The 27253-nt window shown below is 45.0% G+C and overlaps 1 long non-coding RNA gene across 1 annotated transcript; it reads right to left on the bottom strand.

The window, feature by feature from the left end:
• Window positions 1–11512: 11512 nt before the first annotated feature.
• On the bottom strand, window positions 11513–24111 carry LOC121817259 (uncharacterized). The gene is made up of 2 exons (XR_009598309.1): window positions 23970–24111; window positions 11513–16390 (listed from the first exon to the last, which is right to left on the bottom strand). It is a non-coding gene; the product is annotated as an uncharacterized LOC121817259 (long non-coding RNA).
• Between the last annotated feature and the right edge of the window lie 3142 nt (window positions 24112–27253).

The raw sequence follows: 27253 nt of genomic DNA, 5'->3' as shown, positions 1-27253 counted from the left end.
TTGGGGAAGGTTATTAATTATACATTCAGTATCTTTAAGAGATGCATGTCTATTCAGATATTTCTGAACATATTTCAGTACATTTCTTCTTATGTGAGCTTTGGCAGATTGTAGATTTTAAGGAATTGGTCTGTTTCATCTAGGTTATAAAATTTATAAGCATATAATTATTTATAATGTTTCATTATTATCCTTTTAATGTCCCTGTGTGCTGTAATGATGTCTCTTCTTTAATTTCTGATATAAGTCATTTATATCTTCTCTTCTTTTTTCTTAGCCTGATTAGAGGCTTATCAGTTTTTATTGATATTTAAAAAAACCAGCTTTGGGCTTGTTGATTTTCTCTATTGATTTCCTATTTTCAATTTCATTGATCTCTGCTCCAATTTCTATTCTCTTCTGCTTTCTTGGGATTTAATTTGCCCTCCTTTTTCTAGTTTAATCATATATAAAAGATTATATATAAAAATGATATATAAAATGACATATAAAAGATATCAAAATTATATATTGATTTTAGATCTTTTTCCTTTTCTAATATATACATTCAGTGCTATAAATTTCCCTTAAGCACTGCTTTCACTGTATCCCACGAATTTTGATAAATAGTATTTTCATTTAGTTCAAAATGTTAAAATTTTTTTTTAGTGATTTTGTCTATAACCTGTATGTTATTTAGAAGTATGTTGTTTAATCTCCAATTATTTTTGGAATTTTCTGACAACCTTTCTGTTACTGATATCTTCATCATCAGAGAACATACACTGAATGTTTTCTATTTTAAAATGTGTTTATGTGTGTTTCATGGCCCAGAATGTGTTCTGTTGATCAGTGTTCCATGTGAACTTGAGAATAATATGAATTATGCTGTTTTTGCCTGATGTAGTCGATAGATGTCAATTGTAGCCAGTTGACTGGTGGTGCTGTTGAGCTCAGGTATTTCCTTACTGATTCTCTGCCTGCTGAATCTGGCCACTTCTGATAGAGGGATGTTGACGTCTCTAACTGTAAGAGTGAATTCTTCTATTTCTCCTTGCAGTTCTATCAGTTTTGTCTCAAGTATTTAATGCTCTCTTATTAGGCACATACACATTGATAATCATTATGACTTCTTAGAGAACTGACCCCTTTATTATTATGTAATATTCTTCTTTGAGGGAAAAGGGGGTAAAATAAGGTCATGTCTGACCTTCCTTATTTTATTTTTTAAAATAAACTTTAAAAATTTGAAGGAATTTTAGATTTACAGAGCAGTTGCATAGTTTGTAGGAAGAGTTCCGACACTGTGGAAACGTTGAAAACATGCTAAGTGAAAGAAGCCAGTGTAAGGGAGATAAAAGCTTTCCTCAACCCCTTAGAGTCCCTGACTGTGTCTGAAAATGAAGCTAGTCTAACTTTGTTTAAAAATTGAGATATAACTGATATATAGCTTTGTATATGTTTTAGGTGAATAACATAATGAGTTGATATGTGCGTGTATGGCACCTTTTTACTCTTCCTGTGGTCTCCCTGACCATTTACCCAGTTGATTGCCTGAAGACCTCTCTGTCAAGAACTGGGAAGTTCTAAGGTTTTACTTGACTTGCAAGCTCACAAGTGAGCCTGTCACTGTCTCATGGAAGCTGGCAAAAGATGTGATACTCCTTATGATAAGATAAGATACTCCTAGATCAGAGACAAATGACTGTATTACTCAGGACTCAGTAATTTGTGCAAGCTTCAGTTAGTTGCCCTTCCCCCTGCTCTGCAAGAGCCATGGGGATGACATAGCTGGCTGAGGTGGATGCTGCCCTTGCAGTGGGTTGGTGTGAAAGTCAAAGGACTCTGTGCTTAGGAAACCCAAATCTTTTATAACGGGCTTCAAATAAATTTTTTTATCCTTAGTATAATTATGCTATGTGTATAGATTTTTGTATGAATATATGCTTTCACTTCTCTTGTGTGGAATGAAGTCAGATTACCGGATTATATGTTAATTCTATGATTAACTTTTTGAGGACATACCAAACTATTTTTCAAAATGGGTGTACCATTTAACATTCATAACGGTAATGCATAATGGTACCAATTACTCTATATTCTCACCAACACTTGTTATCTATCTTTTTGAATATAACCATTTTAGTGATATGAATTCTTTCATGGATCACACCCTTGTCGTGACAAGGGGCCTTGCATAACTCAATGAAGCTATGAGCCAAGCTGTGCTGGGCCACCCAAGATAGACAGGTCATAGTGAAGAGTTCTGACAAAACAGTCCACTGAAGGAGGGAATGGCAAACTACTGCAGTATTCTTGCTGTGAGAACCCCATGAACAGTATGAAAAGGCAAAAAGATATGACCCTGGAATGTGAGCCTCCCCCCAGATGGTAGGTGTCCAATACGCTGCTTGGGAAGAACAGAGAAATAGCTCCAGGAAGGATGTAGAGGCTGGGTCAAAGCAGAAATGATGCTCAGTTGTGGATGTGTCTGGTGGTAAAAGTAGTCAGATGCTGTAAAGAACAACATTGCGTAGGAACCTGGAATTTTAGGTCTATGAATCAAGGAAAATTGGACATAGTTAAGCAGGAGATGGCAGCAGTGAACATCAACATCTTAGAAATCAGAGAACTAAAATGGATGGGAATGGGCAAATTTAATTCAGATGACTGTTGTATCTACTACTGTGGGGAAGAATACCTTAGAAGATATGGAGTAGCCATCATTGTCAACACAGGAGTCCAAAATGCAATACTTGTGTGCAGTCTCAAAAATGAAAGAATGATCTCTGTTCATTTCCAAGCAAACCATTCAGTATCACAGTAGATCAAGTCTGTATCCCAACTGCTGATGCTGAAGAAGCTGGAGTTGAACAGTTCTATGAAGACCTACAAGACCTTCTAGAACTAATACCAAAAAAGATGCTCTTTCCATCATAGGGGATTGGAAAGCAAAAGTAGAAAGTAAGAGATACCTGGAGTAATAGGCAAGCTTGGCCTTGGAGTACAAAATGAAAGAGGGCAAAGGCTAACAGAGTTTTGTCAAGACAACACACTGGTCATAGCAAACGCCCTTTTCCAACAACAGAAGGGATGACTCTACACGTGGACATCCGCAGATGGTCAATACTGAAATCAGACTGATTAAGTTTTTGCAGCCGAAAATGGAGAAGCTCTATACAGTCAGCAAAAACAAGAGTTGGAACTGACTGTGGCTCAGATTATGAGCTCTTTATTTCAAAATTCCACATTAAATTGAAAAAGTAGGGAAAACCACTAGGCTATTCAGGTATGCCCTAAATCAAATCCCTTGATTATACAGTGGAGGTGACAAATGAATTCACGGGATTAGATAGACCTGGTAACAGAGTGCCTGAAGGACTGTGGATGGAGGTTCATAACATTGTACAGGAGGCAATAAACAAAACCATCCGCCAAAGAAAAAGAAATGCAAGAAGGCAAAGTGATTGTCTGAGAAGGCTTTACAAATAGCTGAGGAAAGGAGAAAAGTGAAAAGCAAGGGGAAAAGGGAGAGATATACCCAACTGAATGCAGAGTTCTAGAGAATAGCAAGGTGAGATAAGGCCTTCTTTAGTGAACAGTGCAAACAAATAGAAGAAAACAATAGAATGGGAAAGGCTAGAGATCTCTTCAAGAAAATTGGAGATGTCAAGGGAACATTTCATGCAAAGATGGGCATGATAAAGACCGGCTTGATAGGTAAGGACCTAACAGAAGCAGAAGATATTAAGAAGAGATGGCAAGATTACATAGAAGAACTATACAAAAAAGATCTTAATGACCTGGATAACCACGATGGTGTGGTCACTCACCTAGAGCCAGACATCCTGGAGTGTGAAGTCAAGTGGGCCTCAGGAAGCATTATGACAAACAAAGCTAGTGGGGGTGATGAAATTCCAGCAGAGCTATTTAAAATCCGAAAAGATGATGATGTTAAAGTGCTTCACTCAATATGTCAGCAAATTTAGAAAACTCAGCGGTGGCCACAGAACTGGAAAAGGTCAGTGTTCATCCCAGTCCCAAAGAAAGGCAATGCCAAAGAATGTTCAAACTACTGCACAATTGTACTCATTTTACATGCTAGCAAAGTAATGCTCAAAATTCTCCAAGCTAGACTTCAGCAGTATGTGAACCAAGAACTTCCAGATGTTCAAGGTAGATTTAGAAAAGGCTGAGGAACTAGAGATCAAATTGCCAACATTAGTTTGGTCATAGAGAAAGCAAGGGGTTTCCAGAGAAGCATCTACTTCTGCTACATTGACTATGCTAAAACCTTTGACTGAGTGGATCACAGCAAACTGTGGAAAATTGTTGAAGAGATGGGAATATCAGATCACACTTACTTGTCTCCTAAGACATGTTTGAGGGTCAAGAAGCAGCAGTTAGAAGCAGATATGAAACAATGGAATGGTTCAAAATTGGGAAAGGAGTATGTCAAGGCTGTATATTGTCACCCTGCTTATTTAACTTATGTGCAGAGTAAGTACATCATATGAAACGTTGGGTTGGATGAAGCCCAAGCTAGAATCAAGATTGGTGGGAGAAATGTGGACAACCTCTGATATGCAGATGACACCACACTAATGGCAGAAAGTAAAGAGGAACTAAAGAGCCTCTTGATGAAAGTGAAAGAAGAGAATGAAAAATGCTAGCTTAAAACTCAACATTGAAAAAACAAAGATGGCATCTGGTCTTATCACTTCATGGAAAATAGATGGGGAGAAAGTGGAAACAGTGACATATTTTATTTTCTTGGGCTCCAAAAATCACTGCTGACAGTGACTGCAGCCATTAAATTAAAAGATGCTTACTCCTTGGAAGGAAAACTATGACAAACCTAGGCAGCACATTAAAAAGAAGAGACATCACTTTGCTGACAAAAGTCTGTCTAGTCAAAGCTATGGTTTTTCCAGTAGTCATTTATGGATGTGAGAGTTGCTCAGAGGGCTTAGCACCAAAGAATTGATGCTTTCTAATTGTGGTGCTGGAGAAGACTCTTGGGAGTCCCTTGGACTGCAAGGAGACTAAACCAGTCAATCCTGAAGGAAATCAACCCTAAATATTCATTGGAATGATTGATGCTGAAGCTGAAGTTCCAATACTTTAGCTACCTGATGCAAAGAGCTGACTTATTGGAAAAGACCCTGGTGCCAGGAAAGATTGAAAGCAAAAGAAGGGGGTGACAGAGGATGAGATAGTTAAATAGCATCACTGACTCAATGGACATGACTATGAGGAAACTGTGGGAGATGGTGAAGAACAGGGAAGCCTGGCAAGCTGCAGTTCGTGGGGTCACAGAGTCAGACATGACTTAGTTGTGTTGTTCATACCACTGAACAACAGCAAGTGGTATGAAGTGGAATCTCATTGTAGTTTTGATTTGCATTTTCTAGTGACTAGTGATGTTCAACGCCTTTTCATATGCTTATTGGTCATTTGTATATCTTCTTTAGAAAAATGTATACTCAGTTCCTTTGCCTAGGTTTTAATTGGGTTCTTTGCCTTTTTATTGTTGAGTTGCAAGTGTACTTTTTATATTTTCGAGGAAATTCTCTTATCAGATATATTATTTGCAAATATTTTCTTTTATTCCTTGGGTTGTCATTTTTAAACTTTTTATGCTGTATTGAGGGGATAGCTAATTAACAAACAACATGGTGATAGTTTCAGGTAAACAGCAAAGGGACTTAGCCGTACATATACATGTATCCATTGACCCCCAAAGTCCCGTCCCATCTAGGCTGCCACATACCATTGAGCAGAGTTCTATGTGGTATACAGTTGGTCCTTGTTGGTTATCCATTTTAAATATAGCAGTGTGTACATGTCCGTTCCCCAATCCTTCTCCATGGGCTGTCTTTTTATTTATATTTTCTCCATGTTTTCCTTTGAAGCACAAAAGCTTTTAATTTTGATGTAGTTTATTTCCCTATTTTTTCTTTTATCACTTTTATTTTTCTAGTGTCATATCTAAATTGAGCAAACATTTGAATAGTTTCTTTTTTATGTTTAAACACTTATTATCAATATTAGAAAATATTTTGAAAACACTATGCTAAAGCCTTTGACTGTGGGGATCACAACAAACTGTGGAAAATTCTTAAAGAGGTGGGAATACCAGACCACCTTACCTGCCTCCTGAGAAACCTGTATGCAAGTCAAGAAGCAACAGTTAGAACTGGACATGGAACAATGGACTGGTTCAAAATTGGGAGAGGAGTATGTCAAGGCTGTATATTGTCACCCTGCTTATTTAACTTAAATACAGAGTACATCATTCGAAATGCTGGGCTGGATGAAGCCAAAGCTGGAATCAAGATTGCCGGGAGAAATATCAATAACCACAGGTGATATCACCCTTATGGCAGAAAGTAAAGAGGAACTAAAGACCCTCTGATGAAAGTGAAAGAGGACAGTGAAAAAGCTGGCTTAAAACTCAACATTCAAAGAACTAGGATCATGGCATCTGGTCCCATCACTTCATGGCAAATAGATGGGGAAACAATGGAAACAGTGAGAGACTTTATTTTCTTGGGCTCCAAAATCACTGTAGATGGTGACTGCAGCCATGAAATTAAAGGACGCTTGCTCCTTGGAAGAAAAGCCGTGACAGAAATAGACAGCATATTAAAAAGCAGAGACACTACTTTGTCAACAAAGGTCTGTATGCTCAAAGGTATGATTTTTCCAGTAATCATATATGGATGTGAGAACTGGACCAGCAGAGTGCTGAAGAATTGATGCTTTTGAACTGTGGTGTTGGAGAAGACTCTTGAGAGTCCCTTGGACTGCAAGGACATCAAACCAGTCAATCCTAAAGGAAATCAATGCTGAATATTCACTGGAAGGACAGATGCTGAAGCTGAAGCTCCGATACTTTAGCCACCTGGTGCAAAGAGCCGACTCCTTAGAAAAGGCCGTGATGCTGGGAAAGATTGAAGGCAGAAGGAGAAGGGAACGACAGAGGACAAGATGGTTGGATGGCTCACCGACTCAATGGCCATGAGTTTGAGCAAGCTCTGGGAGATGGTGAAAGTCAGGGAAGCCTGGCGTGTTGCAGTCCATGGGGTCACAAGACTGAGCAACTGCATAACAGCAACAGTCTAAATCCCTCATTTATGTAAGCTGTTTGTTTTTAAATTTAAATTTAAGAGTATTTTTCTTTCCAAATTTTTGAGATGAATTTGTTATGTAATGCTGTGTAAATTTAAGGATGTAAAGCATATTATTTTGGTACATTTATATATTATAATAGGGTTGTGATTATAATGATATTTATCATATTACATATTTATAGTACAGTTTTATCTATTGAAGTGAAAGTGAAGGTGTTAGTGGCTCAGTTGTGTCCAACTCTTTGTGACCCCATGGAGCCTACCAGGCTCTTCTATCCATGGAATTCTCCAGGCAGGAATATTGGAGTGGATTGCCATTCCCTTCTCCAGGGGATCTTCCCGACCCAGGGATCAACCCCAGGTCTCTTGCAATGCAGGCAGATTCTTTAATGTCTGCGCCACCAGGGAAGCCAATTGAGTAGCTTCTTAACTACTCTTCCCTGCCTGCCATCTTCACATCTGTCTTTTTCATTATAATCAAGGTGATCATTTTAAAAGAAAAATTTATCAGTCATTTCCTATTTTAAATTCTTAGTTGGCTTTCAGTGACTTCCTATTGCTTTCAGGAAAAGTTCAAAATCTGTTTCATGGCAAGAAGGCTCTCAATGACATGAACTTTCCTATCCTATACACTGCTGCCCTTCCCTATACACTGCTGCCCTGCTTCTAGCCCTAGCTGAATCATGACTCTTGTTAATTTTCTCCCTTCTCATCAGGACCAGTGATTCTATATATGTGAAAGAGAGTAACATTGTGGAGAGATGAAATTACATAGGACCCTGACAGCATGAGAAAATGCCTTCAAAATGGCCTTTGTGTAATAAAAATAATATTCGGTCCTGGAAATCCCAAGTGTGTGCTAATAAGGAATGAGTTTATTTCAAAGGCGAAATCTGCCTTAGATGGTGATCCGAATGACTTCTTATCAACTTGAATGCCTTTTCCTGTGCAGTGTGCAGTTACTCTCAGGGTGAACACTTCTGAACTCCCTGGGAGAGCTGAAGCCTTCTCTGGTTTCCTCGTAATTCAATTTAAGCAACGCTGTCATAGCATCTGCAGCCTGAAGCTGTTTCCCACCCAGATATCACAGTTCAGGATAGATGTAGAGGAGGCAGGGAGAGGGAACATACAGCATATGTCCCCAGTCTTTCTTCTTGGGCACTGGGGAGATGGGAGGAGGGAGTTAAATGCTGTAAAGTACAGAAAGCAGCTAGTGCCGTACCAGGTTCACTTAATTCTTGCAACAACCTGGTGAGGTAGGTATTACACCCATTTAGGTAGAGTGCTGGGCTTCCCTGGTGGTGCTAGTGGTAAAGAACCTGCCTCCTAATGCAGGAAATGTAAAGGATGAGGGTTTGATCCCTGGGTTGGGAAGATCCCCTGGAGGAGGGCATGGCAACCGACTCCAGTATTCTTGCCTGGAGAATCCCAGGGACAGAGGAGCCTGGTGGGCTACAGCCCATAAGGTTGCGAAGAGGCGGACGTGACTGAAGTGACTTAACATGCACACACACAGGTAGGAGGCTATCTCTTCTGGCTACACAGATTCTGCTTTCTGATCACTAGTAGCTCCATCTGAGAGCACGAGAACATTAACAGCTCCCATCTTGCCCCACGCTCCTCTGGCCCAAGGTGCCATCATTGAATCCACTGTAGACTGGCAGGTAGGGGGAATGTTTGGTCAGGTCAGGGGTCCTCTCTTAGAGCTGTCTTTCAGGGCATCTCTCCACCTTCCTAAAAAGTTTATTTTTCCAGCTCTTTGTTCTTGTGCCTGCTGTGTGATACTGGCCTCCACTCTCTTTGGTGAGGGACAAGATAACCTAGAGGGTCTGATTTCCATGTTTGTTTTTCTCTACACTCTTTTATAGTTTTCTTCCTTGTTTGACAGTGTCTAGATTTGGGGATCTAGTGCTGGACAGGCATGAATTCTGATTCCTGCTTTGTCTCTTCCTCCCTTTTTGATTTCTCCAGCATTGTTTGTTGAAAACATTTTGTTTCTCTATCCAGTTACCATGGCATCTTTGTCAAAAATCAATTGGCTGTGTATATGTGCATCTATCTTTGAACTTTCTATTCTGTTCCTTGATCTATATGTCTATATGCCAGTGCCATTCTGCCTTGATTACTGTAGTTTCCTAGTGAGTCTTGAAGTTAGGAAGTGTAAGTACTCCAAATGTGTTCTCTTTTTCAGAATTGTTTGACTATTCCAGGTCATTCTGCATCTCTAAATTTTAGAGTCGATTTGGCAAATTATTTTTTCAAGTCCTGCTTGGGTTTTGAATCTATAAACCAATTTGGGGACACGTGCCATCTTAACAAGATTGAGACTTCTGATCCATGAACATGGGATATCTCTTCATTTATTTACATTTTATCACTTTTGTTGTAAATATTGTACATGTAAATGTTTTTGGTTTTGCTAATTGAATGCTTCCTGTTTTTATGTGGGGAAGGGAAAGGTTAGAGAGTAATGCTCTCACTGATGCTGCCATCTTCCCCGAATCTCTTTTACTAACTACTTGAGGATAATGCTTAATTCATTTATTTTCATTCCTTTTTCATTGCAAATATAGGCATTTTTGACCAGGAGTTTTCCATTAAGCACTGTTTTAGCTGTGTTTGACAAATTTTGATGCATAGTATTTTTGGTATCCTTCAGTTCAAAATATTGTCTGTTTTCTCTTGGAACTTCTTTAATCCACTGGTTATTTCAAAATACATTTCTTGATTTCCAAACATAGGTTTTAGAGTTCGTTTTTATTCTTACTGATTATAATTTAATTGAATATAGTTAGAGAATGTACTGCTATGATTTCAGTACTTTTCAATTTGTTGAGACTTATTTTATGGTCCAGTATGTTAGTTTTATCATTGTTTTGTGTATACTTGAAAGTAAATTTTATTCTACAGATCTTGGGTGTAGTATTATGTAATTCTCCATTAGTTAAGTGTTGTTAACATACATTTATCCTTACTAATTTTTAAAATCTGCTTCTTTTAACAGCTGCCAATTATTAAATCTCTCATTTTGAGACTTTGTCTCTTTTGCTTGTAGATGTGTCCATATTTGCTTTGTATTTTTGAGGGCATGTTATCAAGTGTGTGCAAATTTAGAATTATTTTATCTTTCTGATGAGCTGAACCTTTTGTCACCATGAGCTCTCTTATTTTCTAGTGATGCTTTTTGCCTTAAAACTTTGACTGACTAATAACAGTGTAGACATGCTGCTTCTTTAGCTCATTCATTGCATAGTGTGTTTTTCTGTTCTTTTACTTATAAGCTTTCTATATTAGTTTATTTGGCCTGCTTTAAGAAGATATCATAGACTGACTGGTTTATACACAACAGGGATTTCTCATGGTTTAGGAAGTCCAAGATCATGGAACAGACAGATGAGATGGTGTGATGCGGGCCTGACTCCTCAGTAGATGGTATCTTCTCACTGCAACTTCATATGGCAGAAGTCTCTGTGGGGCCTCTTTCAAAGGGAATACTTTTTATAAAGGCAGAGCCCTCATGACCCAATCACTTCCTAAATGCCCCACCTCCTAATACCATCACTTTTCAACATTAATTTTGGGGGTACACAAACATTTAAACCATAGCCCCTTTCTATATACCTCTGTTTTATGTGTTTCTCTTTTTATTTTAAATTTTTTAAAAATGGAAGTATAATTGATATACAGTGTTGTGTTAGTTTTAGGGGTACAACAAAGTGATTCCATTAAGTGTACTTATATACCTATTTTTTTCAGATTCTTTTTGCTTATAGGTTATTACAAAATACTGAGTATAGTTAGTTCCCTCTGCTAGACAGTATGTCCTTGTGGTTATCGGTTTTATGTATAGTAGTGTGTATATGTTAATTCCAAACTCCTAATTTCTCCCTCCTCCCCTATGTTTCTCTTTTTAAGCAGATATGTTTCAGTTAGTTAAAAGAATACTTCTGATAATCTTTTAGTTGGAATGTTTAGTCCATTTACATTTAATGTCTTTAAGTCTGTATGTATTTTACTATACGCTTTCTATTTGTCCCACATGAGGTTTCTTGTTTCGTTTTCCCCTATTCTTGTCTTTCTCTTTGGGATTTATTTAATTATGCCATTCCCCGCCCCCCCCCACCCCCCGCCTGTTCCTTTAGAGGTTATCCTGTGGATTACAATGTGTAGTGTGCATTTATTTTTCTGGTCCCTAATGCTTGCTGCAGTGGAGGTTTGATACTTTCCAGGCACTTTGGTAGCTTTCCCTCAGCACTGTGCTTCATGCATCCCATGCATTATCTAATTTACTCCTCACAGCAGCCAAACAGGATAGGTATGATTGCAATCACTTTTGTGCTGAGGAAACTGAAGAAATGAGACTTAGGGAGGTTAAGTCATTTGATCAACACAGTCTCTTGCTAAAAGACATTTAATCATGTTTTTTGAAGTAATATGTTTCCACTATATCCTAGAATCAAATAAGTTAGTATATGTAAATCATCTAGCTTGTCAATGAAAGTTGCTCAGTTAATGTTAATTCCATGTCAATTGAAACAAAAGCAGCCATAAAGGAACCAAATGCAAAGACTGATAACCTCTTGCTCCTGAGAGGTATTGTTTTTTTGAATGAATCTTTATTGGAGTATAGTTGCTTTATAATGTTGTGATAGTTTCTGCTGTACAGAAAAATAATCAGCCATACATATGCGTATTCCTCCTCCCTTTTGGACTTCCTTCCCACTCAGGTCACCACAGTATATTGAGTAGAGTTCCCTGTGCTGTATAGAATGTTCTCTCTCTCACTATTTTATTTAATGATATCAAAACAAAAATAAACAAATGGGACCTAATTAAACTTAAATGATTTTGCATAATAAAGGAAACTATAAGCAAGGTGAAAAGATAGCATTCAGAATGGGAGAAAATAATAGCAAACAAAACAACTGATGAAGAATTAATCTCCAAAGTATACAAGCAGCTCATGCAGCTCAATACTAGGAAAATGAACAGCTCAATCAAAAAATGGGCAAAAGACATAAGCAGATATTTCTCCAAAGAAGACATGCAGATGGCTAATAAACACATGAAAAGATGTTCAACATCACTCATTATTAGAGAAATGCAAATCAAAACCACAATGAGATATCATCTCACATAGGTCAGAATGGCCATCATCAAAAACTCTACAAAGAATAAATGCTGAAGAGGGTGTGGAAAAAAGAAATACTGGTTTAACCAATTTTTTTAAAACAAGGCAGGAAATAAACAAGAGAATACCTTGGTAGGGGAATAAAAGTGCTTCACTGATGCAAGAGCTCCACAAGCCTTCTCTGGGGTGGGGATGCCAAGGGGAAGAGGACACAGCTCCTGGTGTGGAGAACTGTGCTTCAAGCCCAGCCCTCTAATGCAGTGGGGCATTTACTGGAGGGAGCTCTACCCACATGCTCTCATTGAATCCTGACACGAGCCTTATGGAGCAGATTGTTTTCCTTTCAGATTAAGAATCCAAGGCCCAAGGGAGGATAGAAATATGTATATGTATGGCTGAATCCCTTTGGTGTTCACCTGAAGCTTGTTCACAACATTGCTAATTGGCTATATCCCAATACAAAATAAAAAGTAAAAAAAAAAAAAAAAGCTCTGAGATTCTTAGCCTCTTCTGCATGTGAAGATACAACAAAGAAATTGGAGAAGGAAATGGCAACCTACTCCGATACTCTTGCCTGGAAAATCCCATGGACAGAAAAGCCTGGTAGATTACAATCCATGTGGTCGCAGAGTCTGACAGAACTGAGCAACTTCACTTCACTTCACTTCAGAGGGTCCTTACCCAACCGTTGTTACTTTTCATTGTTCAGTCACTCAGTCGTGTTGACTCTGCAACTCCATGGACTGCAGCATGCCAGGCTTCCCTGTCCTTCACTATCTCCCTGAGTTTGCTAAAACTCATGTCCATTGAGTCAGTGATGCCATCCAACCATCTCATCCTCTGTTGTCCCCTTCTTCTTCTGCCCTCAACCTTTCCCAGCATCAGGGTCTTTTCCAATGAGTTGGCTCTTTCTATCAAGTGGTCAAAGTATTGAAGGTGGAACTTCAGGATCAACATCAGTCCTTCCAATGAATATTCAGGGTTGATTTCTTTTAGGATTGACTGCTTTGATCTTCTTGCTGTCCAAGGGGCTCTCAAGATTCTTCTCCAGCACCACAATTTGAAGGCATCAATTCTTCAAAGCTCAGCCTTGTTTATGGTCCAGTTCTCACGTCCATACATGACTATTGGAAAAACTGTAGCTTTGACTATACGGACCTTTGTCAGCAAAGTGATGTCTCTGCTTTTTAATATAATGTCTAGGTTTGTTTTAGTTTTCCTCAAGGAGAAGACTCTTTTAATTTCATGGTTGCAATTACTGCCGGAAGTGATTTTGGCCATGCTGGTACCCCAATCTTAGGTTTCTAGTCTTTTATTTATAGGCTAAAAAAAAAAAAAAAAAAAAAGAATCCAAGGCCCAAGAGTGCTAATCAGTTGTTTACTTCCCTTTTCTGTAGGCCCTGTCCAGCTGGTCTGATTGGTTTTTCCAAATGCCTGCTGACACCTGTGCCTGCCATCAGAGTTGGGGTAGGATCTGGGCTAATTGTAGAAGCTTCCCTGGCTTCTGTTTCTATGTGTATAGAGGCAGAGTATCTTTTTGCTCTGAACCCACTGCCCTGGGAATGGACATGACAACTGGACAGTCAGCTTTTTGTGGTTGCTTGTGGCTGGAATAAACCAGTTGTGTGAGTGCATCCCAGGGCTTTCCCAGGCAAGCAGAGCCCTTCATTACCTGATGGTGCTGCTTCCTGTCCAGAATCGCTCCATTGTCTTAGTATCTTCAAACTTGGAGATGAATTCCCTGTGAAAACCAGGCTGCGTCACCGGTCTGCAAAAAGCTCCCATAGCCTACTCGGCTCCCTGCTTTCACAGCAGGGCTTCTCCCATGCTGCTGTCATCTGACTAATCTTTATGTTTTCCTTCATGCTGTGGGCTCCTTGGGGACACAGACTAAGTCATTGTCATTCTGACCTGGGGCCTGGAAGTGACCCATAAATATTTCTTGGATGAACTGAATGAACTTGAGCCCCAGTCCTGTGGCCTGAAGGTCCTTTAAGTTCCCAGTCTGGTCACCCACTTGCTGAGGTTTAAACAGCCTCCTGGGCAGCCTTTCTTGCCCACTCCAGCCCTTCTGATCCTAGAGTTGGCACTGTGTGGCCCGCTGTGTCTCCCAGTGCAGGCTTTGTGTGTTTCCTGCTGTTTTAGCTTATGTGTGGCTGTCAAGGCATCTCTGGCCCTGACTGTGCCATGTGGTCCTTCCTAGTCTAACTCACTTGCTTTTATTTATTTATTTTGGGGTGTGCTGGGTCTTCATTGCTGCATGCAGGCTTTCTCTAGTTGTGGCGAGTGGGGAGACTCTTATGGTGCACAGGCTTCTCATTGTGGTGGCTTCTCTTGTTGCAGAGCGTGGGCACTAGGGCACTCAGGCTTCAGTAGCTTTGGCTCGTGGGCTCTAGAGCACAGGCTTAGTAGTTGTGGCCCTCGGGCTTAGTTGCCCCACAGCATGTGGGATCTTTCCAGACGAGGGATCGAACCTGTGTCTCATGTACTGGTAGGCAGATTCCCAACCTCTGGACCTCCAGGGAAGTCCTAAACGCATTAGCTTTCAAAGCTCCAGTTCTCCAAAGCCAGACTTTTCATGGCCCTCTTCATCTTTTCACCAGCCAGCTCATAGACTGGTGATTTCTGGGCCACTCTCCACCTGGTCTGATCAGCTGGGCTGGGGGAGTCATGTGGCCCACACCGTGGTGGCCCAGGTGGCAGAGGGAGCCTCAGGCTGCATCTCTTACCTGCCGACAGCCTCAGCACTCAGACTCAGGGCTGTTCACCTCCTTCACCAGCCTGAGGTCTGTGGAAGTGGGGCCCACATCTTGTTTACATCTAGATCCTCAGCACTTGGTACCTGGCCTGGCCCACATCGACAGCCAGTGGTTTGAGAACTATGGCAGGGTGGGCCACATATTCTCCTGCTGGTTTCACAAAGACCCAAGTTGCGGCTCGGCAGAAGAGTCGGTGTTTGACTGGTCCACCTGACGGTGAGCAGTCAGGGGCCCAGCTGTGATGTATAGGGCCTGGGCCTGGCACATCTTTAGAAGTGGCAGCTATTGTTCAGGAAAATCTCATTGCTTGGTGTTGTAATATTTCTCAGTCCACACAGGTCCTGCCCTGCCTGTGGCTGTGGGGCACAGGAAACCCCCTAGCCCAGGCTCTCCAGAACACAACTTGCATGGTGGAAGTAGCTGCCTTTCTCATAAACATTCCCCCTTTTGCTCTGAAAATGTGCCTAGGAACTGCAAAGTTTTCTGTCTGCCACCTGCAGGGAGTGGAAGGGAGTGCCTGTCCTGAAACCAGATGGGCTGCTTCTGCTCTCACCCTCATCATCACCTAACCCCCAGACGGCCCAGACGGCATGTGAGAAGATTTGGGGGAGAACTTCCCAAGCACTTGTGCCTGCTCCCGGGCAGTTCTACTGTGAAAGACTCCCTCCTAGGTGGACCTGGTTGGAACTGCTGTCTGCTCAGGCCCAGAGGAGGAGGATCTGAAACTGGCTGTCCCCTGGGGATAAAGGTTTAGTGTGATTCCCTCCCAGGGGATTTGGATGGAGAGGGATGGCCTGGGGTAGTGGAAAGGGACAGAACGACAGGGCTTGAGCCTGGGCTCCGGGCAACTGAAGCACATCCCCCTCAGAACCTCAGTTTCTTCACTTAGGATTCTCCATCCTGAGGACATGGAGGTGTGTTTAGTCCTGTAAGGCTCTGTTCCCAGATTCCCAACCTCTGGACCTCCAGGGAAGTCCTAAACTCACTAGCTTTTGAAGCTCCAGTTCTCCAAAGCCAGACTTTTCATGGCCCTCTTCATCTTTTCACCAACCATCTAGTAGACTGGTCATTTCTGGGCCACTCTCCACCTGGTCTGATCAGCTGGGCTGGGGGAGTCATACCATGGTGGCCCAGGTGGCAGAGGGAGCCTCAGGCTGCATCTCTTACCTGCCGACAGCCTCAGCACTCAGACTAGGGGTGGACCACCTCACGCCCTCTGGCCTCTGAGGTCAGTGCATAAGGCTGGGGAAAGGCGTGACAGGGCCCACTTCCAGGGTGGATGGAGGGTCCACTGTGAGAGTCCTCCTTGGAAGATGCAGACCGAGGGCCAGACCCCATGCAGCACCCACTGTAGGATCACAGACTCCAGGAGCTCTGGGTGAAACCTGGAAGTCAAAGGGGTTCCTAGTGACATAAATCAAACCATTGTCCAGAAATATGTATCATCAACACACATCTATTGAGCACCTCCTGTGTGCAGCTGGGGAGAATGCAGCTCTAGAAACAGGCACATAGGAAAAGCTGGGAACTGTATCAGGTAGGTGGTCAGGGTAGAAGGATTCAAAGTCAGAATGGAAGGGCAGGGGCTAGGCTTACTGGTGTTCCTCAGAGGCTGATTTCCATAGCGGCATTTGGGAGGGGCGACAAGCTAGAATGTGCAAGATTAGGAGGGTGCTGTCTGTGACCCAAGGATCAAGTGAGGACAAGCTGGACTAGGCTGGCCACTGTGGTGAATGGAAGGTGACAGGGCTAGGCGAGAAATCTGAGAATAGGACACGGGTCATGGTCGCTTGAGCAGAGAGGAGCAAGGGTGAGGACAGCCCGAAAGAAAATCCCTAGATGTTGTGTCTGGGTGTGGGGAGAGGGCAGGGCTGCTGGGTCCAGGCGGCTGGCCCTCCGTGAGAGCGTGTGGTGAGGGTGCTGAGAGTGCATGCTTTGGCCAGAAGGTGCCTGGGACACGTGTCAGTGCTGTCACAGGGCCCAAGTGGATGAACGCGGAGGCCTACCCACAACCCAGGACGGGGAGGCAGTGTGACAGAGTGGACCGCGGGGGCTTTGGTCTAGACTCCCCGCACTACTCTCAGCTGTGTGACCTCAGGAGCACTCCCTAACTTTTCTGAGCCTAACTGTAACATACCAGCTGCTTTTCCCGGACCTTGAGACCAAACTAGAGCTGCTGCAGCCTGGATTACCAAAAAGAGGACAGACAGAATGGAGCCACAGGTGAACAGATCGAGAAATGATGGGATATATACAATGGAAAATTATTCAGCCTTAGAAAAGAAGGAGATCCTGCCATTTGCAACATTAATGAACCTGGAAGACATTATACTAAGTGAAATAAATCAGTCACAGAAGGACAAATAGTGCATGATCTCCCTTATAGGTAGAATTTTAAAAAGTTGATTTTATAGGAGCAGTGTGAAACAGTGCTTGCCAGAGGCAGGGACATAAAGGAAATGGGGAGGTGCAGGTCAAAGGGCCCAAACCTGCAGTTCTCTAGGATGAATAAGACTAGAGATCGAACGCACAGCATGATGGCTATAGTTGATGATGCTGTATTGGGACTTCCCTGGTGGTCCAGTTGTTAAGATTCCAGGCTCTCACTGAAGGGGGTACAGGTTTAATTCCTGGTGGGGGAACTAAAATTCCACATGCTGTGCTGTGCAGCCAAAAAAAACAACAAAAAACAAAAAACTATATTGAATACTGGAAATGGGCTAAGAGAGTAGATTTTAGGCGCTCTCACAGACACCAGGAGGTAACTGTGTGCGGAGGTGATATGTTAATTAGCTTGACTGTAGTAGCAGTCATTTTACTGTGTATAACAAATCATCATATTGTACATCTTACGCACATACAGTTTTTATTTAAAAAATAAAAGAAGGGTGCCGTGGGGCTTCCCTTGTAGCTCAGCTGGTAAAGAATCCGCCTGCAATGCAGGAGACCCCAGTTCAATTCCTGGATTGGGAAGATACCCTGGAGAAGGGATAGGCTACTCACTCCAGTATTCTTGGGCTTCCCTGGTGGCTCAGCTGGTAAAGAATCCACCTGCAATGCAGGAGACCTGGGTTCGATGCCTGTGTTGGGAAGATCCCTTGGAGAAGGGAGTGACTACCCACTCCAGTATTCTGGCCTAGAGAATTCCTTGGACTGTATATCTATGGGGTCGCAAAGAGTCGGACATAACTGAGCAACTTTCACTTCACATGGCCAGACTGAGCCCAGATTGGGCAGTCCCATTTCACAGACTGGAGAACTGAGGCCCTGGCAAGGCCTCCCTTCCCCACTGTGCAGCCACAGCCTACTCCCGTCTCTGCTGGTAGATCCTCATGTGGTGCTGTTGGCAGCACCTGGCAGCCTTGTGATGGCCGTTCCCACCCCCTATCAGCTGTTGACATACAAATGCCCTGGTAAGGAAAATATTTTCATTCTTTCATTACATCATTCTCAGGCTTAATCATATTTTTCTTTGCCTTTAAAAACAAGCTCCTGTGTGGTTTTCCATCTTCCTGCTGCTCTTCTAAGGACATTCTAGAACTGAGCCTCACTGGTACTTCATGCCTTTTATTGTTACTGCCTAGTGACTATTTTAGGGGGGCTTAGGGTGGGCGGGTGCTGATCCCTTCCCAGTGCCATACCCCACATTTTACATCCAGAAATCTATACCCATCTTGTTTCTGCTCTGAGAGAAAAGTGTCGCCTTGTGTAGCAGAAGAAACTGATGTTCAGAGAGGTTAAGTATCCTGCCCAAGGTCTCACAGCCTTTAGTGGTAAAGCCAGAGCTTGAAATGGGATTCCAGCCAATTTGATTTTCAAGTCAGGGATTATTCTGTGAATAAATGTGCTCTGCTGTTTCCCTGGCCAGGTCTCTGGCATTGACTGTCTGTGGTGACATAAAGCAAGTCCCTGAACATCTCTCTGTTCTCATCACATCCTCTGGGTCAGACAACCAATGGTGAAAACAGAAGAGGATGACAGTGACTGCTGACTGACTGTACGAGCTGTTTGTCAGTTCTCTGGGCAGCTGTTTACTGGGGGGCTGCTATGTGCCTGCTGAAGCTATAGTCTCCTCGCCAGATCATGAATCCTATACCCCGCCTCCCCAACAGTGTCCCCACTGACTCGACACACAGAGGGGCTCTCCAGAGATGTGTCGGATGTTGGGTCTCAACTGCATATGCTGGAGCCACGTTGTAAAGGAAGGAAGAATCCGTAGAGGTGTTTTCTGGAAGCTGAGGGATTGCATGGGGGTGGAGGCAGGAAGAGAAGTCCCCATCCCACATGAAGCCCTGCTGTGTGCTGGTTGCACGTGGGCCTGTTTGGCCTCCCCGCAGTCCTCTGAGGCCCTGGCACTGCTTTCACTTTATGGAAGAGGAAACAGCGCCGAGGTGACTGAAGGCTGGAGAGCCAGCAGGTATGGAGTGTGCGCTTAGATAAATGCAGGTCTGCACACCGCCAGGGCCTGGCTTTCTCCACTCTCCTGTGGCTCCCCACTTGTTCTCTGTCAGAACCTGAGAAATGGGGGATGGTCTCTCCAGAAGGACTCAGGGAACTTGGCTTCCGGTCTGTGATCACATCCCTGAGCGGTGGGAGGAGGTCAAATCACAGGCTCACAGGGGCGAGGGAGACGCACCCCTGGTCAGGCGGGGGTGTGGTGGTGGTGGTGCTCAAACCCTCAGGACCCTGAATGCCTGCTTCCGTTCAGTCCTGCTCAGTTCATTCTGTCCAGTCTCTGGGGGGAGGGGTGTTGGGGTACCGTCAGCCACAGAGACACACAGATTTCAGGGAGGTGTGGGGGAATCCAGGCCTGGAAACCCAGCTCCAGAGCAGCCCTCCCTCTGTGGTCTGAGCACAGCCTGGCTCTCTCTGACCTCGATTTCCCCAGCGGTAAAGTGTGAGGTCGCATGGCCCAGTCCCTGGACTGATTTCACTGAGCTCCAGCTTCTTCCCTGATCCCTTCTGTGCTTCCTGACACCCCTCAGGCCTGGCCCTTCTCCCCACTTCCTGTCGAGTGCTCCTGTCTAGAGACAGGGTGGAACAGCAGAAAGCTGCCCTGTGCAACTGTGACCCTGCCGCCTAGAGCCCCCTCTATGTGGCTGGGGAACTAGAGGTGGGGGGAAAGTACCCTGTGGAGGGCGTGGTAGGGAGCCGGCTGTTATTTGCTGCACAGAGATTTGCTGGGCTACCTTCCCTCTCTGATTAGGGGAGCCCCAGGCCCTGCCCTCTACTTTGGGGTCTCCCCCACCCCAGAACTTTGGTTTTGACATGGCTGAGGATCAACGCTGGGCCCCGTCCCAAGCTGGAAGAACTGTTGGTGGCAAGTGTGTGAACTCTACTATCTTCAGCCCTGCCTCTTTATTCTCAAGGTCCTTGGGTTGTGAAGCAAGGCCTGGGACCTTGACGGGCGAGATTAGCACCGGAGGGGGTGGCTCCCTCCCGCTTTCTGTGGTAGAAGGCGAGCGTGCTTCCTTTGCCCAGTGTCGGAGCTGTACTGCAGCTTGTAATTCCATCTTGGAGACCCTCACATGGACAGCACCTGGACAGGGACTGCCACAGAAGCAGCCCTGGGCTGATGAAGAGTTGGGAGTCAGTAGGCCTGCATTTGATTACAGGTTCTGCCTCTCAATTCGCTGTGTGTGCTTTGGCAGGTTATTCGGCCTCTCTGGCTTCAGCTGCCTCTTCTTAAAATGCGATAATCCTGCTTACCTCTAGGTGTTGCTGTGAAGTGAATTGGGCTGACGTGTATAAACATAATATGGGCCTATTGTGTAAAGGCAGATAGGCCTCCTATTTGGATCTCCTGTGTGTGATCTCCTTTTATGCACGCACACCCAGCTGCTTAGCGTTCACCCATTTATTCCCCGGGCACCCGTGTTCTCCCCTTCACCTAGAGCCTCAGTCAGGCTTTCCTTTTGTCTCTCTAGACCCTCAGTCCTCTTTATTCCTGCTGCCAGGGTCCTCCTCCAAGGAGGACTGGCCAATCAAATTCCCATCAGTTTGTGAATAATTGATAATATCTTAGAGTTTAGCTCTCCCATGGGTATTTGTATTTTAAAAGATTTTTTTAAAACTCTGCTTTCCCCAACTTTGAGTCTGACACATAGTAGATTCTCAGTAAAAGTTGGTTGATTAGATAAGTGAAAGGACCTGAATGATGTCCTAATGGATTTTTAGTTGTGTGCTCATGCATCCAGACTCTCTACAAACATTTATTTTGTGTGCCAGACATTGGGGATGTATTAGTGGATAAAACGGCTACAGTGCTACCCCCACCCCCCACCCCCCGCCATGGAGCTTTTGGTATAGTGGGGATAATCAGATAATAAGCAAACAAGTACATTTCTATTTATGAATTATAATCAATTCCTTGACAGAAATATTATTTTAGATTCTGTGATATGGTATAACAGGAGATCCTAATTAAACTGAGGGGATCCTGCTCCCACTTATGGGTAAGAATTTGGAAGACATTTCAGAGGAGCTAAACAGTCGGATGAGGAGTCAGGGCCAGATAGGAAAAATGTCTAAGCTTGCAGGCCTTCCTTGGCTCTGTGACTGTTCATCACAGGCCAAGGCCAAGGTCTGCATGGTGCCTGCATGAGCCTGCATGGTGCCCCTGCCTACACGGAGCCTTCCCAGTTTACACCTCGGCTGAAGGCTGCAGGACTGGGGGGGGTTAATACGAAAAGTGCTGGTGCCACTTGTTACTGTTACCCAGAGACGGTGCTGCTGACTCCCCACGTCTCCCGGCTGCACATCCTGCCCTGGCCTGCCCGTGACCTGCCCAGCAGATGTCCTTGATGCTTCAGGGAAAGAACGAGTCGTCCTCTACACCTCCCCCCCCCCCCCCCCCCCCCCCCCCCCCCCCGACCCTGTTTTTTTTTTTTTAAGCGCTTGTCTGTCTGACATTGGATGCCTGGCTTTGATTGCTGGCCCAGATAGCCAGATTCTATTCAGAGATCAAACCTCTTCTTTCAAGCCAAATGCAGATATTTTAGACAACAGACCCTTCCTTGCAAACCTATGCTCTCTTCACAGCCATCTTAGTGTTTAACAGGGACCATGGGCAGAGTTATCTCTCCTAGCCACCAGGGTCAAGCTGGCGGCCACCTTTGTACACACTTTTCCTTTTCTCTGCTCACCGGTCACAGCCTGTGGCCACATTTCCACCACCAGGAGATCTTCTGGGATCTTCTCTATCCTGGCTTGTGCTACTTGTGGGCTGCTTTATGACAGCACCACCCACATTGTTGACCAGCTCCCTTCCTTAAGCCTTTGCTGGTCCTAATGCCTGAGGGGATAAGAGCTTGGTACTTGAGAGCCAGGTCTGAGTTCCAGCCCTGTCTTGACCACTCACTTACCCCTTCCCCTTAGATGTGGTAAAACAGGGTGGCCATAAAATTTATCCTCTCAACTGGAAGACTTCTGAGAGTGAATTGAGTGGGGAAGACGAGTGTAAACCAGACTGTCAAGGGAGGTGGGGAACCTTTTCAGCCCTGATTATCCACACAAGGGGCAGCAGCTCTCCAGGATCGGTTGTACTGGGGACAGGGGTTGGTTTGGTCTAGGTTAGTTCATGGGCAGTTCTCAGTTCCCTGTTGAGCAGAGTGAAACCAGGCCCCTGGTGCAAAGGGACCTGGGGCAGAGAGGTGGCAGGTGGAGCTTCTGGCTGATCTGGCTCTGCTTTTGGAGCCAGCCTATGAGGCAGAATCTGGAGGAACTCCCCTAGCACCTCTTTCTGCTGAAAGGGGAGGAAATAGAGGGAGTGAACAGAAGGACCCAAGCTGAGTTCATGGACGTGTGGTGGAGATGGATTAAGGGAGACTCATGCTGTTGAGCGGAGAAGGCAATGGCAGCCCACTCCAGTACTCTTGCCTGGAAAATCCCATGGACAGAGGAGCCTGGTAGGCTGCAGTTCATGGGGTCGCGAGGAGTCAGACACGACTGAGCGACTTCACTTTCACTTTACACTTTCATGCATTGGAGAAGGAAATGGCAAACCCACTCCAGTGTTCTTGCCTGGATAATCCCAGGGACGGTGGGGCCTTGTGGGCTGCTGTCTATGGGGTCGCACAGAGTTGGATATGACTGAAGCGACTTAGCAGCAGCAGCAGCAGCAGCAGCATGCTGTCGAGAAAGCCCGGAGACCTGGCAGAACCGAGAAGCTGGATGGCTGCAGGTCTTGCAATGGGCCACTTCAGACAAGAAAAACCTGTGACCTTTTCCACTTCCAGAGGGCAGCTGAAAGTGAGGTTGGAGGTCCAAATCTGTCCTGGCCCGCCCTTTAATGCACCGAGCTCCTTGAGTGTCCTGTCCTGTGGAGTGACATCCCCAGGGCTGAGGGCAGGCTGGAGATGGGCCCCGGTCCGGACTTCAACCTGCCCAGCCTCTGGGGGCTATACCCAAGGCCCAGAGCTCACTTGGACCCCTGGATCCCTAGGCAGGACTGATCGAGCCTGATCTTGGGGAGTTATCAATGGTAGAAGCTGATACCCAAGAGTGTGGGGGCCAGATGTTGGAGAGGGGCAAGAGGGCCAACAAAATTTCCCAAGGGTTCGGTCACTCCTCCAGGCAGCCCCACCTGCTTTCTCTTAGTCAGGTGGCATTTTAGATCCGAAGAGCCACCTTTGAGAACTCTCAGAGATGAGGACACATGAGGAAATAAACCTAGGAGGATGAAACTTTGCTTATTCCTGCTCCTCCATAGGGCAAGCCCTCCTGCTTTGGCCATTTCTGAACGCATGGTGTTTGTTCCCATCTGTCTTATCACTGGCTGTACCACCTGCCTAAAATGCCTGCCCCTTTTCTGTACACCCTTCAAGGCCCAACTTCAGGTCTGTCTCTCTGGGAAAGCCTTTGTGCCTTTTCCAATCCAACAACACCTTTTCACCTCAGAGTTCCTCCTGTAATATGTGCCCAAAGGACACCCCATCCCGACCCATGGCCTGTGTAGTCTCTCACCATTCTGCATGAAGCTCAGTCTCTTCTACTTGGCAGGAGCCTGCAGGGCCAGCGTCACTCCCTCCCCAACGCACCGTGGTGAGCAGCGACCAGACCCAGTGCTGGGTGCACGTATGCAGGAAGCCTCAGCATCAGAGGGACCACTGGCAGAGCTGTGGGCTGCCCTCAAATGGAGGTGGGGTGCTTCATGCAACCTGGGCCCCACAGCCTGGAGGAGCCAGATTGGTTTAATCTATTTGACATTTGTCACTCAGCCCAGCTGGCTGGCTCGTTGAGGGTAGATAGCAAACACCAGCCCATCCCTCCCCACTGAAAACAGGAGTGAACGCACACTCCCCATTTCTCCAGAGGGAGAACCAAGGCTTGCATTGCCCACCATTGTGGTGACAGTGACATCAAGCTGGCTAGCTGCTCTGGCCTTGAGATGGCGGTCAGATCACAGGGCCAGAGAGCAGCCTTGGAAAGTGATGCTCTGGTTTTTAGATTTTAGGGCTTCTTGGCACGATTCAAGGAAATTAGATTACCCCATAGAGGACAAATATATGCATAGTCTCATGATTGTCCTATTTCTTTCCTGGCATTTATTGGCTGCCTCTTATTCATTGCTGTGATTTCTTTCCAAAAAACAATTAGATATATTCCAAAATTCTAAGTAGGACCCCAAATGTCAAAGGATAGGGCTGTGCCATGTGCCAAGCCATGCGCCAAGCCATGAGCCTGGGTCTGTGGTCATTTAATAGGCCATTCTTATGATGTCCATCAGGGGTAGAGCCAGAGTGCAAAGGAGCTCCTGGTGTGAGCTCAGTGTGTTCACTGGAGGAGTACCCAGTGGCAGAGCTGTTCTTAGCAGGGCCACCAGAAGCACTTTCTAGCTTGAGTTCTTTTGGGCTACCTGGAGCTCAGACCAGCTCAGACCAGTATCTTGATCTCTATAATCCCTTCCTCTCATGAGAATGGTCACCTTTACAGCTTGCCGCAAGTGTCTAAATATTCCAGGCAAGCTAGGAATCTTGGCCTGACCCATCTGGACACAGTCTTGTCTCTAGGCCTCATCGTATAGCAAGAGATGTGGTGATGGGCATCTCCATTGGATAGGCCAGCCAAAGCGCTAATTTTGTTCTGTCCATCTCTACTGCTGGTCCTTCTAGGAATGCCCCCAGAGTAGCCTTGCTTTTAGCACTCACACACCCCAGACTAATTAGAGGACCATTGTGGATTGCTGGATTGCTTTTGGACCAGGGGGAGAAAAGCACATTCCAGAGGACACATGCCACACTTGGTATCAAAGTCTCTCCGGTGGAAGGTTACCTCGGGTAGGTTTCTGTTGCATAGTTGAAGACATTTCACTCTGCAGTGTTGTTAAAAAGCTTCAAAAAATCCTCCTGTGGTATGTTTCTAATTTAAGATTAAAAAAATATTTCTATTGTGCCATATATAGAGTAACCTAAAACCCAATAAAAGCTCCGAATTAGGGGCAGACAGAATGGTTTGAATTAAGCTCAGGTAGAGGCAAGGACACTGTATCTGTCGGCTGGGGCTGCTGACTCTCAGGCCAAAATGCAGGTTCAAACTGGGAGACTGGGCCTGCCAATTCTGGAGAGGAATCACCTCTTCTGCCAGATTCCAGTGCTCTGGCCAGTAGCCCAGAGGGCTCTGATTCTATCGTCATCAGCCTCCAGTCCAGGAAGGGCCTGACTATTGCTTGTCACTTCATCTTGGTTGTTTAGCAGGTTTCTCATTGAGGCTTAGTTTATTTGATTCATTGGTTATTTATTTATGTTTTTTTTTTTTTCCTTAAGATACCTTCCAGGTTTTGCCTGTCACCTCCCTCTGAGAAGCCTGTGTCTGTTCCTCTACTTATACAGTGATTGTGCTTTTTTCCTGAGCAGAGGCTAGATTTCCTTGTCTTAGTGTCCAGGGTTCTGCTCAGAGTCTGGAAAGCTGCACATGCTCAGCAAATGCATAGAGAATTAATAATGTTGAGTGAGCCAGTGAGTGAGAAGTCTGATTTTTGTTATTATAAACAATTCCACATGAAACATCTTTACATCTATATATCATATAGAGTGATGTTAATCATATTCTTCCTGTCCCCAGTCACTTCTCACATCACATTCTCCAGTTGCTCTGTTTGTGCCATGTGACCTAACCTTAAACACCCGCCCCATCCCAGCTCCCCTGGGGCCAGTTTATAGCTGATTGGATAAGGAAGGTCACTTGACTCCAGAGGACTCAAATCATAGACTAGATTAAATTATTCAAATCTTCTCTTGAGATTTGAACTAAGATACAGAGAAAGGTATAACTGCAGACTCAAGAGCCGAGGCTAGATTCTGTGTGGGCATTATGGGGCCATGGGCCACCAAGTGAGTGAGCAGAAAAAGCCGATACAGACAGACGGACACAGACAGACTCTCGCTGTCCCCAGCAATATAGCAGATATGATTTTAGTTCCTTTGAGGGCTGTGTACTTTCTACCTGCAGATGCTGTGAGATGTCCCTGAATCCTTTCCCAAATCAAAACAAGAGTCCTTTCTCTTTGTACCATTTTCCACGATATAGGCATCCTCCTCCCACTGTGCAGCCTCCCAATGGGTGGGAGTGATGCTGGGAGTTCTGACCTTCTCATGGGGCCAGAGCAGGTCCAGTGTGAGCCGGGGGAGAGGAGGTTGGATGTGATCTCCCCTACTCCTGTCCTGCTCCACCCCACCCAACTTTACAGATCAATGAGGGTGTCATTGTCCATTTCTCTCCGCTTGTCTCTGGGGCAAAGAAAGGTCTCCAATCCGTGTACCCAGCCCATGCCAGAATTTGTCAGTGATGGTTCTCCTCTGCCTCTAGGCACCTCACTACCATGCACACGGCCTCCAGCTTAGACCACTCCCCATGACCATGCCCACAGAATTGGAGTGATATTTGAAGTGACATAGGACCACGAGACCTGGGTCCCTGGGTTCCAAAGTCCTCTACCTTGGTGGCTTCAGGCCAGGTGAGTCCCCTAATCTTGAGGGTCCTCCCTGGGAGGTAGGCATCTCTGAACCTGACTCACAGCCCCTCGTGCCATTTAAAAGAGACAGGAGGTAGGCAACGTGGCCAGCACCTCACAGGCCCTGCCACCCACCCTGCCTTCCCCTTCACTCCAAAGGATGCACGTGTGACTTTGCCCTTCAGTGGATCCTTGTACCCTTCTCTGGGCCAGCCAGTGCTGTTCTGGTGCTCTCTCTCTGGACCCCTGCTTTGGTCTTGGCCTTCCTGTGGCTGGGGTCTGGGCCCAAAGAAGGTGG

This window comes from Ovis aries, chromosome 1 (genome assembly GCF_016772045.2).
Source record: "Ovis aries strain OAR_USU_Benz2616 breed Rambouillet chromosome 1, ARS-UI_Ramb_v3.0, whole genome shotgun sequence".
Classification (NCBI taxonomy): Eukaryota; Metazoa; Chordata; class Mammalia; order Artiodactyla; family Bovidae; genus Ovis; species Ovis aries.
Note: the sequence above shows the minus strand (reverse complement) of the source record. Positions and strands in the feature narration are given on the sequence as shown.